Genomic DNA, 14,199 nt, shown 5'->3' on the forward strand with positions numbered 1-14,199 from the left:
AAGTTCAAGGGGTATAAGTGAGATATTGCTGTACTTCATTTTCAATACATTTGCAACAATTTCTAAAAACATGTTTTCACATTGTCATTACAGGCTATTGTGTGCAGATGGGTGAGAGAAAATAATCTATTTAATCCATTTCCATAAAATCAAGGTTGTAACACAACAAAATGTGGAATAACTCAAGGGGTATGAACACTTTCTGAAGGCACTGTATATATCAGGGAGATTCTCCAGGCAATTGCACATCAAAACCAGTGGAGAGAAACCAAAACAAGAGTGACCTTTACCGAACATCGTATATTAGGTATGAAAGGTCAGTGAGTGGGTGGTGGGGGGGTGAAAGAGTAAAGCAGACACAGGTTGTGTTCCAAATGGAATCCTATTCCCTATATAGTGCACTTCTTTAGACCAGGGCCCATAAGTCTATGGTCAATCTCACACTATATAGAGAATAGAGTGCCATTTGGAACAAAGCCACACAGACAAGTAATCAGGCAGGTATGCAGAGGTTATTTGATTGTGAAGGGGGGCTGTGTTGAAGAAAATGGTGGAAGAAGGTGGAGGCTCTCACTGGTACCCTTCAGCTACTCTTGAATGTATTGCTTTTCAATGAGAGCCTTTGAGATGCTTTGCTATACAATATGTTGGCCATCTTGGGGAATCTGGTAAATGTACTAGGCCTGTTGTACCTAGGTTATAGCTACTGGGATGGATTTTTAGGCAGTATTGTCATTGCTATGTTTTTGTAGTTATATTCTGATCAGGTTAGAGGTCAAAGAACTGCCAGTGTGGTGCCAGGACCACAACCTCTCCCTCAATGTGAGCAAGACAAAGGAGTTGATTGTGGACTACAGGACAAGGCGGGCCGAACAGGCCCCCATTAACATCAACGGGGCTGTAGTGGAGCGGGTCGAGAGTTTCAAGTTCCTTGGTGCCCACATCACCAACGAACTATCATGGTCCAAACACACCAAGACAGTCGTGAAAAGGGCACAAAACATTTTCTCCCTCAGTAGACTGAAAACATTTGGCATGGGTCCCCAGATCCTCAAAAAGTTAAACAGCTGCACCATCGAGAGCACTGGTTGCATCACCGCCTGGTATGGCAACTGCTCGTCATCTGACCGTAAGGAGCTACAGAGGGAGGTGCGTACGGCACAGTACATCACTGGGTCCAAGCTTCCTGCCATCTAGGACCTATATAATAGGCGGTGTCAGAGTAAATCCCCAAAATTGTTAGACTCCAGTCACCCAAGTCGTAGACTGTTTTCTCTGCTACCGCACAGCAACAGTACCAGAACGCTAAGTCTAGGACCAAAAGGCTCCTTAGCAGCATCTACCCCCAATCCATAAGACTGCTGAACAATTAATCAAATGGCCACCAGACTATTACATTGACACCCCCCCCCCCCCCCCCCTCCATTTGTTTTGTATACTGCAACTACTCGCTGTTTATTATCTATGCACAGTCACTTGACCCCCTAGATGTACAAATGACCTCAACTAACCTGTACCCCCCGCACACTGACTCGGTACTCCCTGTATATAGCCTCATTATTGATATGTTATTGTGTTACTTTTTATGATTTATTATTTAAATGTTTTACTTTAGTTTATTTGGTAAATCTTTTCTTAACTCTTCTTGAATTACACTGTTGGTTAAGGGCTTGTAAGTAAAGCATTTCACGGTAAGGTCGACCCTTGTTGTATTGAGCGCATGTGACAAATAAAGTTTGATTTGATTTGAATTGATCATTGAATATCACCACTTGAAAGTGAGTCACACGTTGAGGTATAGTTTTTATCCTTTTTACCATGTTACCTGTGGAGTAGTAGTACAAATGTGTTCCCTGGTTGCAGTTGTTCTTTCATTCATGCAGTGCTATTCTTCATCTTTTCCAACATACAATGCACACACTATGGGGTTAAATATAATTACAATATTCAATTCAGTTTAATGATGTTTAGGATATAAGATTTGTTGAAATAAATCTAATAGTCTTAAATTGCAATCACAATGATTGAAACAATCCTAAAAGATGCTTGGAAATCTTAGAAAATTGACAGTCATATCTGTAATTGTGTTACAGGGAGAAACAGATTGTGCACTGACTCGAATTGAGTTAAACATTGATATTTTCAATTAGATTGCTTGGGAATTCAATTTGAACTTCCAAAAGACCAGGTATTTAATCTCATTCTTGTTTGAAAATATCTGAAAAACATTAGTTTCCAAAACCATTCAGCATAGCAGAAGTCTAATCAAAATCCATCAGGTTTATTAAAATGTCTGGAACCTGTACGAAAAGAGGGAAAACCCATCGCAAAAGGACGTGTTTGTAAAGATCTTGAGACACTGAGTATGACATTCCTGTCATACCTGCTATGGAATTCCACTCTAGGATTTTACAAGATTATGAATTTTACGGATATTTCCGCCCTCTCGGTGTCAATCATCCGCAGCCTGATATTTCAATGAGTCAAATGCTTTCTCGAGCATGTGAACTCAGACCTCTTCTGTTTGATACACTCCATATCGTTGAGCTTAATGACAGCAGCCGGCCTGCACAGGACTGTGGAATCGTCTCGGAGCAATCGTCTAGTATCTTTGTGTGCTGCTGTGAAAAGAGCTTGGCTGTGGTAAGGACACAAAGTGGAGGTGGCATGGTACTCAGATAGTAGCACTAGGTCCGCCTAGACACCTCGCTAAAGCTCATCACCTAAATGTGGAGCTCAGCACGGGATCAGAAGAGTCCTGAGTCACTCAGGATGATTGCTCCTATAGCAACGATAGGAACCCGGTAGGAAATGCAATAAGTCTTTGTCTTGTCTTGCCTAACCTAGACAATGCATGCTGGTCTTCTGCCAGTGATGGACGTTTAAAGGGGGTTTGAAAAGGTTTTTGAATCCATATGGAAGATGAAGTGGTAGGACACCAGCGTGTAATGGGTAGCCATAGGATATACACTATTTTGTGTATCCATTTTTCCACAATACTCAAAGGGAGGTTTTGATAATCAGGGCTTGGTTATGAAGAGAGTGTGATGACTAGAAAATACTAACTGTACTTCAATTAAAATGATTTGAGACAATAACTGTGTTTTATGCTTGAGTCAATAGCTGGTTGAACACCTACTTAAATTGCATTAAGTCGTACTATGCTATGACGTAAATGGGTTGAGGGATAATTATTCTGCTAGTTTAATTAACTGAAAATGGCTCCCATCAAAAAGAGATGGTCAGTGGCTTTTGTGAAGCATCAGCTCATGAATGCCTTTAACAGCCTTGTTGGTGTGGTCTAGTGCTGGTACCTGCCTTTCATTGCCTACTGAACATACAATTAGAATTCAAGTAAAATGTATTAGTTGAGTATGGAGAGGACTTCTGAGACATGTTTCACCAAATCCCAAACCCAGCGGGCAAAATTTACACATGATGTTTTTGATTTGTAAACAAGTTGTAAACAAGTGAAGATGGAATGGGAAAGACAGGGGTACAGCTTTCACTGGGGACGGGGGGGACATGACCCCCCCCACCCCACACACACACACACATTCTGAAACTTCATATTTGTCCCCCCAGTTTTATCATTGCACTGTGACACAAAACTTGGCACCGGTGTGCTTTAGGAACATGCTGACACCTAAGAGCGGTCAGGTATGCTGTTTCCCAGTTTCAGCCGGCGGGATTCAGGACCACACAGATACCACAGATCGTGCTTACAGGCTGTTTTAAGGCAAAGCTTCTGAAAGGCTGGAGCATAGGACCAGCACGTGAGAGATGGTCAGAGGAAGCTGCTGTCTGTGTTGTGCTTTTTCTCAGAGTTGTAAAAGCAAGCAGAGCAGAAACTGGCTACTCTTTAGCTGGGAAGGTAACTAATTGATGTTTGATAGAAAAAACGATGTATTCCCAGTACTGACCTACTAGTAACTGACATATTACGTTACCTAAAGTTTCATCCACTCTTGACTGAAGCTAGTAGCTACTACAGCCAGTTCAGCTCTAGCTAGCCTCAGGTAACGGTTCTGTTGTGTGTGTGGAAATGTTTTTAAGCTTTTGTTTTGTCCTGTTTCAAAATAAATACATTTGATGATGTACTATTAGCTAGAGCTAGCCAAAATTTGGCTAACATTAGTGAGCTAGGTAGCTCACTAATTTTAGCTACTATTTTTGCTCAATCACGCCAGACCTGAATCAAACTATTGAAACCAGCTGCCAAATGATTGAAGACTGATATTCTGACATTTTCTTTAACGCAATGTTGGTTTATATTAGTCAGTATAGAAATGTAATGTTATTGATCTGTCAGTTTCCCTAGCTTATTCCTTACTTTTCACATCTGTCATGGTGCACAGTCAGTACACAACACTATGCTCATTATGTCTTAACAGGTGACAGGTGTCCCAGCAGTGTCAGACAGCCAGGGAAGACCCGTATACAGAGCTCAGGTGAATTTTGCAGTATACGATAACAACCAGTGAATGGATACAAAGATCCATCTTGAGTTGATGGGTAGACTACAGTCTGGGATCTGGGTATAATGGTCATTTACATTATTCAACCATTGATTCTATTCTTGTTTAAAATGTATAAATGGACACCAAGGTAATACTTTGTCATCTGAGCAGGATCAGATGGTGACAGGAGTCTCATCAGGGTCAGGCAACCAGGTTAAAACCAGTCTGTGACAGCGCAGAGGAGAACTTTTGCAAATACAACACGTTATCCTCTCTGTGCAGCAAACACTGGACAAGCCAGAAGCTTCAAAGATTGAAACTTTTTAAGGCAGTCTGACAAACCTCTAAAGTTGATAGAGGCTTTTCCCGGTGACACAAAACATGTAAAACAAAAATGTGAGGAAGACCTGGGAGACACTATCGATGATGATAATGAATGGATACAGAGATGTTTGAATGCCGTCATGTTTATATATTCTCAGACATAAATTACTGCAGTTTAAGATCATCAGTAGAATGTACTATATGCCAGTGAAACTGAATATCATGCTCTCAGAAAGGTTATAATTCTGCTGGAGGTGTAAAGGACAAAAGGGGAAATATATGGAGGGTGTACGGTTTCAAATCAAATCAAATCAAAATGTGTTTGTCACACACTCCGAATACAACAGGTGGAAACCTTACCGTGAAATGCTACCTTACAAGCTCTTAACCAACAATGCAGTTCAAGAAATAGAGTTAAGAAAATATTTACAAAATAAACTAAAGTAAAAAATTCAATAAAAAAGTAACACAAGATATTTACGTAACAATAACAAGGCTATATACAGGGGATACTGGTACCGAGTCTGTGCTGGGGTACACATTACATTACATTACATTTAAGTCATTTAGCAGACGCTCTTATCCATGTTAGTGGGGGTCATTTTCTGTGTGCTAATGTGTATGTTGTTTTCATTAAACTTTTGTTTTCCAAACCCTTCTCTTGGAGACATAAAAAAAAATATGAGAAGGAAGTTGTGTTGGGGAGAGAGTTGAGTTATTGATGAGACTGGTGGGGGTCGGGGGTGTAGGTGGCTCGGGCTGGCTGAGCGGTCAGGCTGAAATTTGATATAGAGGACAATCTAAGTTAAGTCTGGACTTTATTTATAAAAGTTGTTAATTTGATAGGAGTCTTGGTTAAAGGTGCAACACAATATTGATTAATGAAATATCATTGGTGTAGTTCAGTCTCATCAATCACTTAAGCATATTTAAAAATCTCTTACCTAACTTGATAACTGTGGGCATTTCTGCTTACTTTTTGTTCTAAATAGAGACAGATAGAAGGGCCATGGGTCATATTAGATTGTGTAGACATGAAGGAAATGTTTGTGTAGACATAAAGGCTTTAGATGCCGTCAAAAATGGGAGGACCCCCAGACTTATGCCCCCCCCCCCACTTCTAAAACCAAAGTTGCGCCCCTGGGAAAAGACATCATATTTGGTTGTTACCTGATCAGATTACAACCGGATAAAGACATATTTATCTTGTTGTTAAAAATACATGAACAAATGTCATCATATAGCCAGTATGATACCTCATCATGACGTTATAAAATACAGATGAATGACGTTGTTGAAAGCAGTTTTGCCTGTTACGATAGTACTAGGTATACACATTCCTGCTTAGAAAAATGTTGACCAATGCTCATACTGTTGTATGAAGATCAATTATCCTGGATGGCAAATATACCTACTACTGTATATTTACACTTTAGTATTTTAGTCTAAAGAAAGAATCCTCATCTGACATCACAATAGACAAGGAAATGATCTCTTTCACCATTTCCCTTGGAGTTCTAGAGTGTGAGCCAATGCCATATTGGTTATGTGACGCCCCGGCCACATTCCAGCCACTCATCCAGAAGTATTTAGAGTGACAGGTTTATCTTGACTGCATCATTGTTTGTTCCCCAGACAATTGGCCATGTTTGGAAACTACATTTGATGAACTCCTATTCCCCATCACACCGGCTGCCGCTTGCCCTAGTATTTTGGATGATAAAATAGTCTGGGGACATTGAGCTTCTGACAAAGAAAACACTTTCATATTTGAGGTATCATGACAGCCATTAGTCACTTTAGATGAGAGCACAATTTCTTAAATCTTTCGACTGTTTCCCCCCTTCCACTACTATTCGTAATACCACAGACTTCATTTATTCCATTAATTGTGCTAAAAGATTTGTCTGATATCCCCCACTTTGGTAGAACTGATCTCATGCTTGATAATCAACAACACATATTCTCTGAGAGAAATTCCATCCAGACAAAAGATGTATCTTGAATTTTAGACACATGAAAGAGGGATCTACAAATTTACATCATCTAGGAACATTACATAACCAACTCTAGGCTCAGGACAGACTTAATTAAGCAACAGTTAGGCAACTCCACCTAAGTAGGTGCACAGGAATTTATAAGTGAAGCAAAACATTGTACCAGATTCCTCCTTTTGTTCTCAGCATGCATTAAGCCAGTGTTTTCACATTAAAAGAAGGAAGTGTTTCCCCCGCACTGATGACTCACAGGAAGTTAGGGAAAAGTGAAAAATAAGTCACAACCCCACACACAGCAGTAATGTTCCAACACAGTGAACAGCAGGACAGGCCTCCATATCAAACGCCACTCTATTTCCTCTTTGATGCACTACTTTTGTCCAGGACCCATAGAGATCTGGTCAAAAGTAGTACACAATATAGGAAATAGGCCGCCATTTGGGACTCAGAACAGTACAGGGCTGCGAGCACTGTTGTTGGAAAAGAGAGGGGAGGTGTTATTTTTCACTATTATGTATAACTCTGCCTGCGTATGAATAAAGAATGGCTAGTGTATGTGTAAAGCCTTTCATGGACTGATTAATATTTGAACAAAAACATGGCTTTTTTAAATCCGAATATTTTTTTTTTGCAGTTGCTCCCCTCTTGATGTAAGCTTCATGCCATTACACATTACAGGTTCTAGATCAGCCACCGTCGCGACATCGCTCGCCGTTATAGAGATCAAGATGCAACACAGGACACTTGGATTCTTCTTCAGTCACTTCGTCCACGACTTGTTTCTTCCAAACTATCTGTCCTTTCCATCATTACCTTCAGTTGTCATTGTTATATTCTGGTGCTGTTCCTTTAATACGCTGTAAAGGAATAGTGTGCGGTAAAAGCTGTACATGATCTGTCCCCTCAGTTCTGAAAAATCATTTTCATATCATAATAAGTCATATTGTTACGCAAAACATAATTGCAGTTGGGCTCAAAAATACCCATTTGGTACCAGCCAATGTAAGATACCAGCCAAAGCAATGCCTCCACATTCCCAGAGTAATCCTCATTCTTGGATCTCATTAAAGTTATCAATCAGCTGATCAACATTTCATGCTGTCCGTGCACATTATCTGCAAGCCGTGCGTATCTACAAACTGATTGCCGGCACCAAGAGAATTCTCTCTCTGACATCCAGTAATGTCTCAAACTACAGGCAGATAATATGAGTAATTATATACAGCACCAGTCAACAGTTTGGACACATCTACTCATTCAAGGGTTTTTCTTTATTTTTAACATTTTGTACATTGTAGAATAATAGTGAAGACATCAAAAATATGAAATAACACACATGGAATCGTGTAGTAAGCAAAAGTGTTAAACAAATCAAAATAGATTTTATATTTGAGAGTCTTCAAAGTAGCCACCCTTTGCCTTGATGACACCTTTGCACACACTGTAGGTGTGTCCAAACTGTTGACTGGTACTGTACGTATGTAATATTTCCTGTCTCGACATAGTGTATATACTGTATACCTTTCTTTTCTACAACATCTCTTGTACAGTAATGGTCCTGTGCGCCAAACGGTACTGTACAGTAGCAGTCATAGTCTGCATAGTTAGAAGGGATAGTGAATCCCCTAGCCTGGTTGCTAGCCCCACCACCCTCACCCAGACACTCCAGTCACCAGCCAGCATGACTCATATCACAGCATAGGTTTTAAATATACACCTCATGTAAGTGTATATATATGTATATACATCATAGCTGTATTATTCATATACTTTGCAATATGTTAAATAGTAATTTCACTAACCATGAAAAGGAAGCCCCCTTATGGAACATTTAACTGGGTGATAATTCAATAATGATGGCAGTTTTTAAAAGAATGATGTGATTGATTCCCAGTTCAAACAACTGATGGAAAAGATTCAGTCATGTAGTTCCTTACTGTACCGTTCCTGTAAGCAGTCTCTGGATAAGGTCACATATTAATCACAGATAGCTGTGTTCATCATAAATATTCAGAACAGTAAGGTTGATTTTTTTTCTGAGAAAATGTATTGACAGTGCTGGCATAACATTTAGTAATTTAACAGGCCAGTACAGCAAAGTCTCACTACATCACATTCTGCTTTACTACTGCTAGTGATTAATTGTTCCTTAAAAACCATTGTTTGGTTTCATGGTTAAGTAGAAACGGTTGAGACAAGTGCTTTGATTTCTGTCGGCTTGACAGTGCAGACCACACATTCCTTTACATGTAATAATGTCTTCTTCTGGTTTGTTTCTGATGTTGAATCAACACAAGGAGAGTTGGTTTTGTAATCACTCATCTGGAATGTAACAGGGTGACAATTAGAGAGAATTCCTAGTATGAATAATAGATCATGTTATTAGTATTACTACCCCCCCTCTCTACTTCTATCCCTCTCTGAGTTTTCCTCCACATCTAAATGAGATGAGTGTGCGGCATAATTCCCGAGAGAAGATAGCAAACATTAGGCTGTGTATCAGTCAAGCAAGGCCTGATGATATGTGCCCCAGCCTACCCCTCAAAGGCATTATGGAGTTATACTCTTTGTTGGCACAGACATGCTCAGGAAAGGGAAATCACAACTTAAGCCATCTACCTGCCTTATTGATCCTATCTCCACCACCGTATAAAAATCAAACTTCCATTTTTAAGCAAAAATCTGGAGAAATTGGTTTTCAAAAAGCAAAATTATTTTTAAAGTCCATTTTGGAAACATTCCAATCTGTTTTTTTGAGTCCACCACAACACAGAGACAGCATTAGTTAATGTGGTAAATGATCTTAGAGCCAACACAGATGCCAAACAGCTCTCTGTCCTTGTCCTCTTGGATTTAAGTGCTGCATTCGACACTGTTGACCATGATGTCTGGACAGACAGGAGAGGTGGGGTGGCCTCTCCGGTCCAGTTCTAAATTGGTTTAGGACCTATTTAACCGGTCAAGAGATTTTTTTGTCACCCTTGGTGAATATAACTCAGAGAAATTAGACATCACATGTGGCATTCCACATGGTTCCATTTTGGGTCCTGTACTGTTCAGTTTATATATGTTACCCCTTGGCAACTTTATCAGAAAGCACGGCATTGATTTTTACTGCTAATACAAAACTTTACATTTCTGCTTCACCAGAGGATTTTAGCTCCAGAGATCATTTATTAGACTGTACAGTGATATAAATATTGGATGGCTCACAACTTCCTCCAGCTAAATCAAAACTGAGGTACTTATTATTGGAGCCAAAGCACAGAAAGAGAATTTAGACGCACATTTAAATTCATGGGCAATAAATATAAAACACCAGGTAAAAAACCTAGATGTCATTTTAGATTCTGAACTCAATTTCAAATCACACATTAGGAATGAGACCAAACTAGCTTTTTACACCTGAGGAACATTGCCAAGGTGCGGAAGTTTTTCTATCAGGCTGATAGAGACTCATCTATGCTTTTATTACAAGCAGGCTTGACTACTGTAATGCTCTCCTATCTGGTCTACCCAAGAAAGCCATTGGTCAACTGCAATACATACAGAATGTTGCAGCATGGTTACTGACCAAGACCAGACAGAATTATTATATATTTTTGTATTTAACTAGGCAACTCACATAAGAACAAAGTCTTACTTACAATGACAGTCTACCAAGAGGCAAAAGGCCTCCTGGGGGCTGGGATAACATTTTTATAACATTTTTATTAAATGTTTAACAAAACACACATCACCACAAGAGAGACGCCACAACACTACATAAAGATAGACCAAAGACAACAACACACCATGGTAGCAACACATGACAACACAGCATGGTAGCAACACAACATTACAACAACACGGTAGCAACACATGGCATCAGTACAAACATGGTACATTATTCTTTCCTAACCACATTACCTTTCTTTTGGAGGTGTTCAGAACAAGGTTAAGGGTAGAGAAGGCTTGTTGGACACTAAGAAATCTTTGCTGTAGCGCATTTATTACAAAATCCAGGGAGAGGCCAGCTGAGTATAAGAATGTATCATCTATATATAAATGGATAAGAGAGCGCCCTACTGCCTGATCTTTGTTGTTGATGTAAATTGAGATGAGCGTGGGGGCTAGGATCGAGCCTCGGGGTACTCCCTTGGTGAGAGGCATTGGCTGAGACAGCAGATGTTCTGACTTTACACACTGCAATCTTGAAGAGAGGTAGAATTTTATATTAATCTATGTGTTTTCAAATCAATCCACAATTGTCCAACACAATACATATCAGACATGCTTTTGAGTTATGTGCGCAGTAGTCTAGGACCAAGAGCCGTGGAAAGGCAGCTTTTAGTTATTATGCCCTCAGCCTCCAGAATAGCCTGCCAGAGTACCTGAGGGTGGCTAAAACTGTGGACATATTTAAAAGAGATCTGAAAACACCCCTTTTTATTGTTGGTTTCCTTACAGTGTTTTTTTAGTCTTTCAAATTAGATTTTATTCTTCAGTTTTTTCAGCCTCTAATGTTTGTTGTGTCGTAAATGTTTCTGTTTTAATTTTCATTGTTTTATTTTTCTGTTTTTTCTTCCGGTGAATCACTTAGAGTTGAATTCTTCAGAAATGTGCTATATTAAAAAAAAGCTTGATTTGATTACTATATGCTCTCTCTATATGCTCTCTCTATATGCTCTCTCTATATGCTCTCTCTATATGCTCTCTCTATTACTATCTGGCTTCTCTCTATAACTATCTCCTACTCTCTCACTATTACTTCCCACTCTCTCTCTCTATTACTATCCCCTCTCTCTCTTGAAATCTCTCCCTCTATCTCTCAATTACTATCCCTAGCTCTCCATTACTATCCCCTCTATCTCTATTACTATCCCTCTCTCTCTATTACTATTCTTCTATCTCTATTACTATCTCTCTCTCTGTTACTATCTCTCTCTCTCTCCATTACTATCCCACCTCTCTCTCTATTACTATCACTCTCTCTCTCTTACTATCACTCCCTCTCTATTACTATCCCACCTCTCTCTCAAATACTATCCCCCGCTATCTATTACTACCCCCCCTCTCCCTATTAATATCTCCCTCTATATATATATATTACCATCTCTCTCTCTATCACTCTCTCTATCACTCTCTCTATTACTATCCCTCTCTCTATATTACTATCTCTCTCTCTGTTAATATCTCTCTCTCTCTCCATTACTATCCCACCTCTCTCTCTATTACTATCCTCCTCTCTCTATTACTATCACTCTCTCTCTCTTACTATCACTCCCTCTCTATTACTATCCCACCTCTCTATCTATTACTACCCCCCATCTCCCTATTAATATCTCCCTCTATATATATATATATATTACCATCTCTCTCTCTTTCACTCTCTCTATTACTATCCCTCTCTCTATATTACTACCTCTCTCTCTATTACTATTTACCTCTCTCTATATATTACTATCTCTCTCTCTATTACTATCCCTCTCTCTGTTACTATCCCTCTCTATTCTTCTATCTCCCTCTATATGTATATGACCATCTCTCTCTCTCTCTCTCTCTCTCTCTCTCTCTCTCTCTCTCTCTCTCTCTCTCTCTCTCTCTCTCTCTCTCTCTCTCTCTCTCTCTCTCTCTCTCTCTCTATTACTATCCCCCTCTCTCTCGCTCTCTCTATTACTATCTATCTCTCTCTCTCTATTACTATATCTCTCTCTCTCCCTATTACGATTCTACGTCTCTCTATTATTACCCCCCACGCTCTCTATTATTACCCCCCGCTCTCTGTTACTATCTCCACCCCTATGTCTATTCCTATCCATCTCTCTCTGTTACTATCCCCTCTCTCTCTATTACTATCCCTCTCTCTCTCTATTACTATCTCCAACTATCTCTCTATTACTATCCCTCTCTCTTTGTTACTATCTCTCTCTCTCTATTTCTATCTCTAACTATCTCTCTATATATATCTCTATTACTACCCCCCCTCTCAATTATTATCTCCCTCTTTCTATTACTATCCCTCCTCGATTACTATCCTCTCTCGCTCTATTACTATCTCTAACTATCTCTATTACTATCACTCTCTCTATATTTCTATCTATAACTCTCTCTTTTACTATCCCTCTCTCTCTGTTACTATCCTCTCTCTGCATTTTCTATCCCTCTCTCTCTCTATTACTATCCCGCTCTCTATTACTAGCCCCCCTCTTTCTATTACTATCCCCCTCTCTCTCTCTCTCTCTATTACTATCCCTCTCTCCATTTCTATTCCTCTCTTTCTATTACTATCCCTCTCTCTCTGTTACTATCCTCTATCTCCATTTCTATTCCTCTCTCTCTATTACTATCCATTTCTCTATTACTATCCCCTCTCTCTATATTACTATCCCTCTATTTCTGTTACTATCCTCTCTCTCTTCCTTACTATCCTCTCTCTCTCTGTTACTATCCCCCTCTCTCTATTATTATCCCTCTCTCTCCATTACTATCCCTGTCTCTCTATTACTATCCCCTCTCTCTATTACTATCTCAAACCCTCTCTCTATTGCTATCCCTCCTCTCTCCATTACTATCCCTCCTCTCTCTGTTACTATCTCTCTCTCTCTATTACTATCTCTAACTCTCTCTCGATTACTATCCCCCTCTCTCTGTTACTATCCCCCTATCTCTCTATTACTATCCTCTCTCTCCAATACTATCCCTGTCTATCTATTACTATCCCCCCTCTCTATGTTACTATCCCCCTATATCTCTATTACTATCCTTTCTCTCTCTATTCCTATCCCTCCTCTCTCTATTACTATCTCTAACTCTCTCTCTCTATTCCTATCCCTCCTCTCTCTATTACTATCTCTAACTCTCTCTCTCTATTACTATCTCTCCTCTCTCTATTACAATCCCACCTCTCTCTCTATTACTATCTCTCCTCTCTCTATTACTATCCCACTCTCTCTATTACAATCCCACCTCTCTCTCTATTACTATCCCCAGTCCCTCTCTATTACTATCCCCAGTCTCTCTCTATTACTATCCCTCTCTCTATTACTATCCCACCTCTCTCTCTATTACTATCCCCTCTCTCTATTACTATCTCTAACTCTCTCTCTATTACTATCCCACCTCTCTCTCTATTACTATCTCTACTCTCTCTATTACTATCCCCACTCTCTCTCTATTACTATCTCTAACTCTCTCTCTATTACTATCCCCCTCTCTCTGTTACTATCCCCCTATCTCTCTATTACTATCTCTCCTCTCTCTATTACTATCCCACTCTCTCTATTACAATCCCACCTCTCTCTCTATTACTATCCCCAGTCCCTCTCTATTACTATCCCCAGTCTCTCTCTATTACTATCCCTCTCTCTATTACTATCCCACCTCTCTCTCTATTTACTATCCCCTCTCTCTATTACTATCTCTAACTCTCTCTCTAT

Source organism: Oncorhynchus gorbuscha, linkage group LG03, assembly GCF_021184085.1.
Source record: "Oncorhynchus gorbuscha isolate QuinsamMale2020 ecotype Even-year linkage group LG03, OgorEven_v1.0, whole genome shotgun sequence".
Classification (NCBI taxonomy): domain Eukaryota; kingdom Metazoa; phylum Chordata; class Actinopteri; order Salmoniformes; family Salmonidae; genus Oncorhynchus; species Oncorhynchus gorbuscha.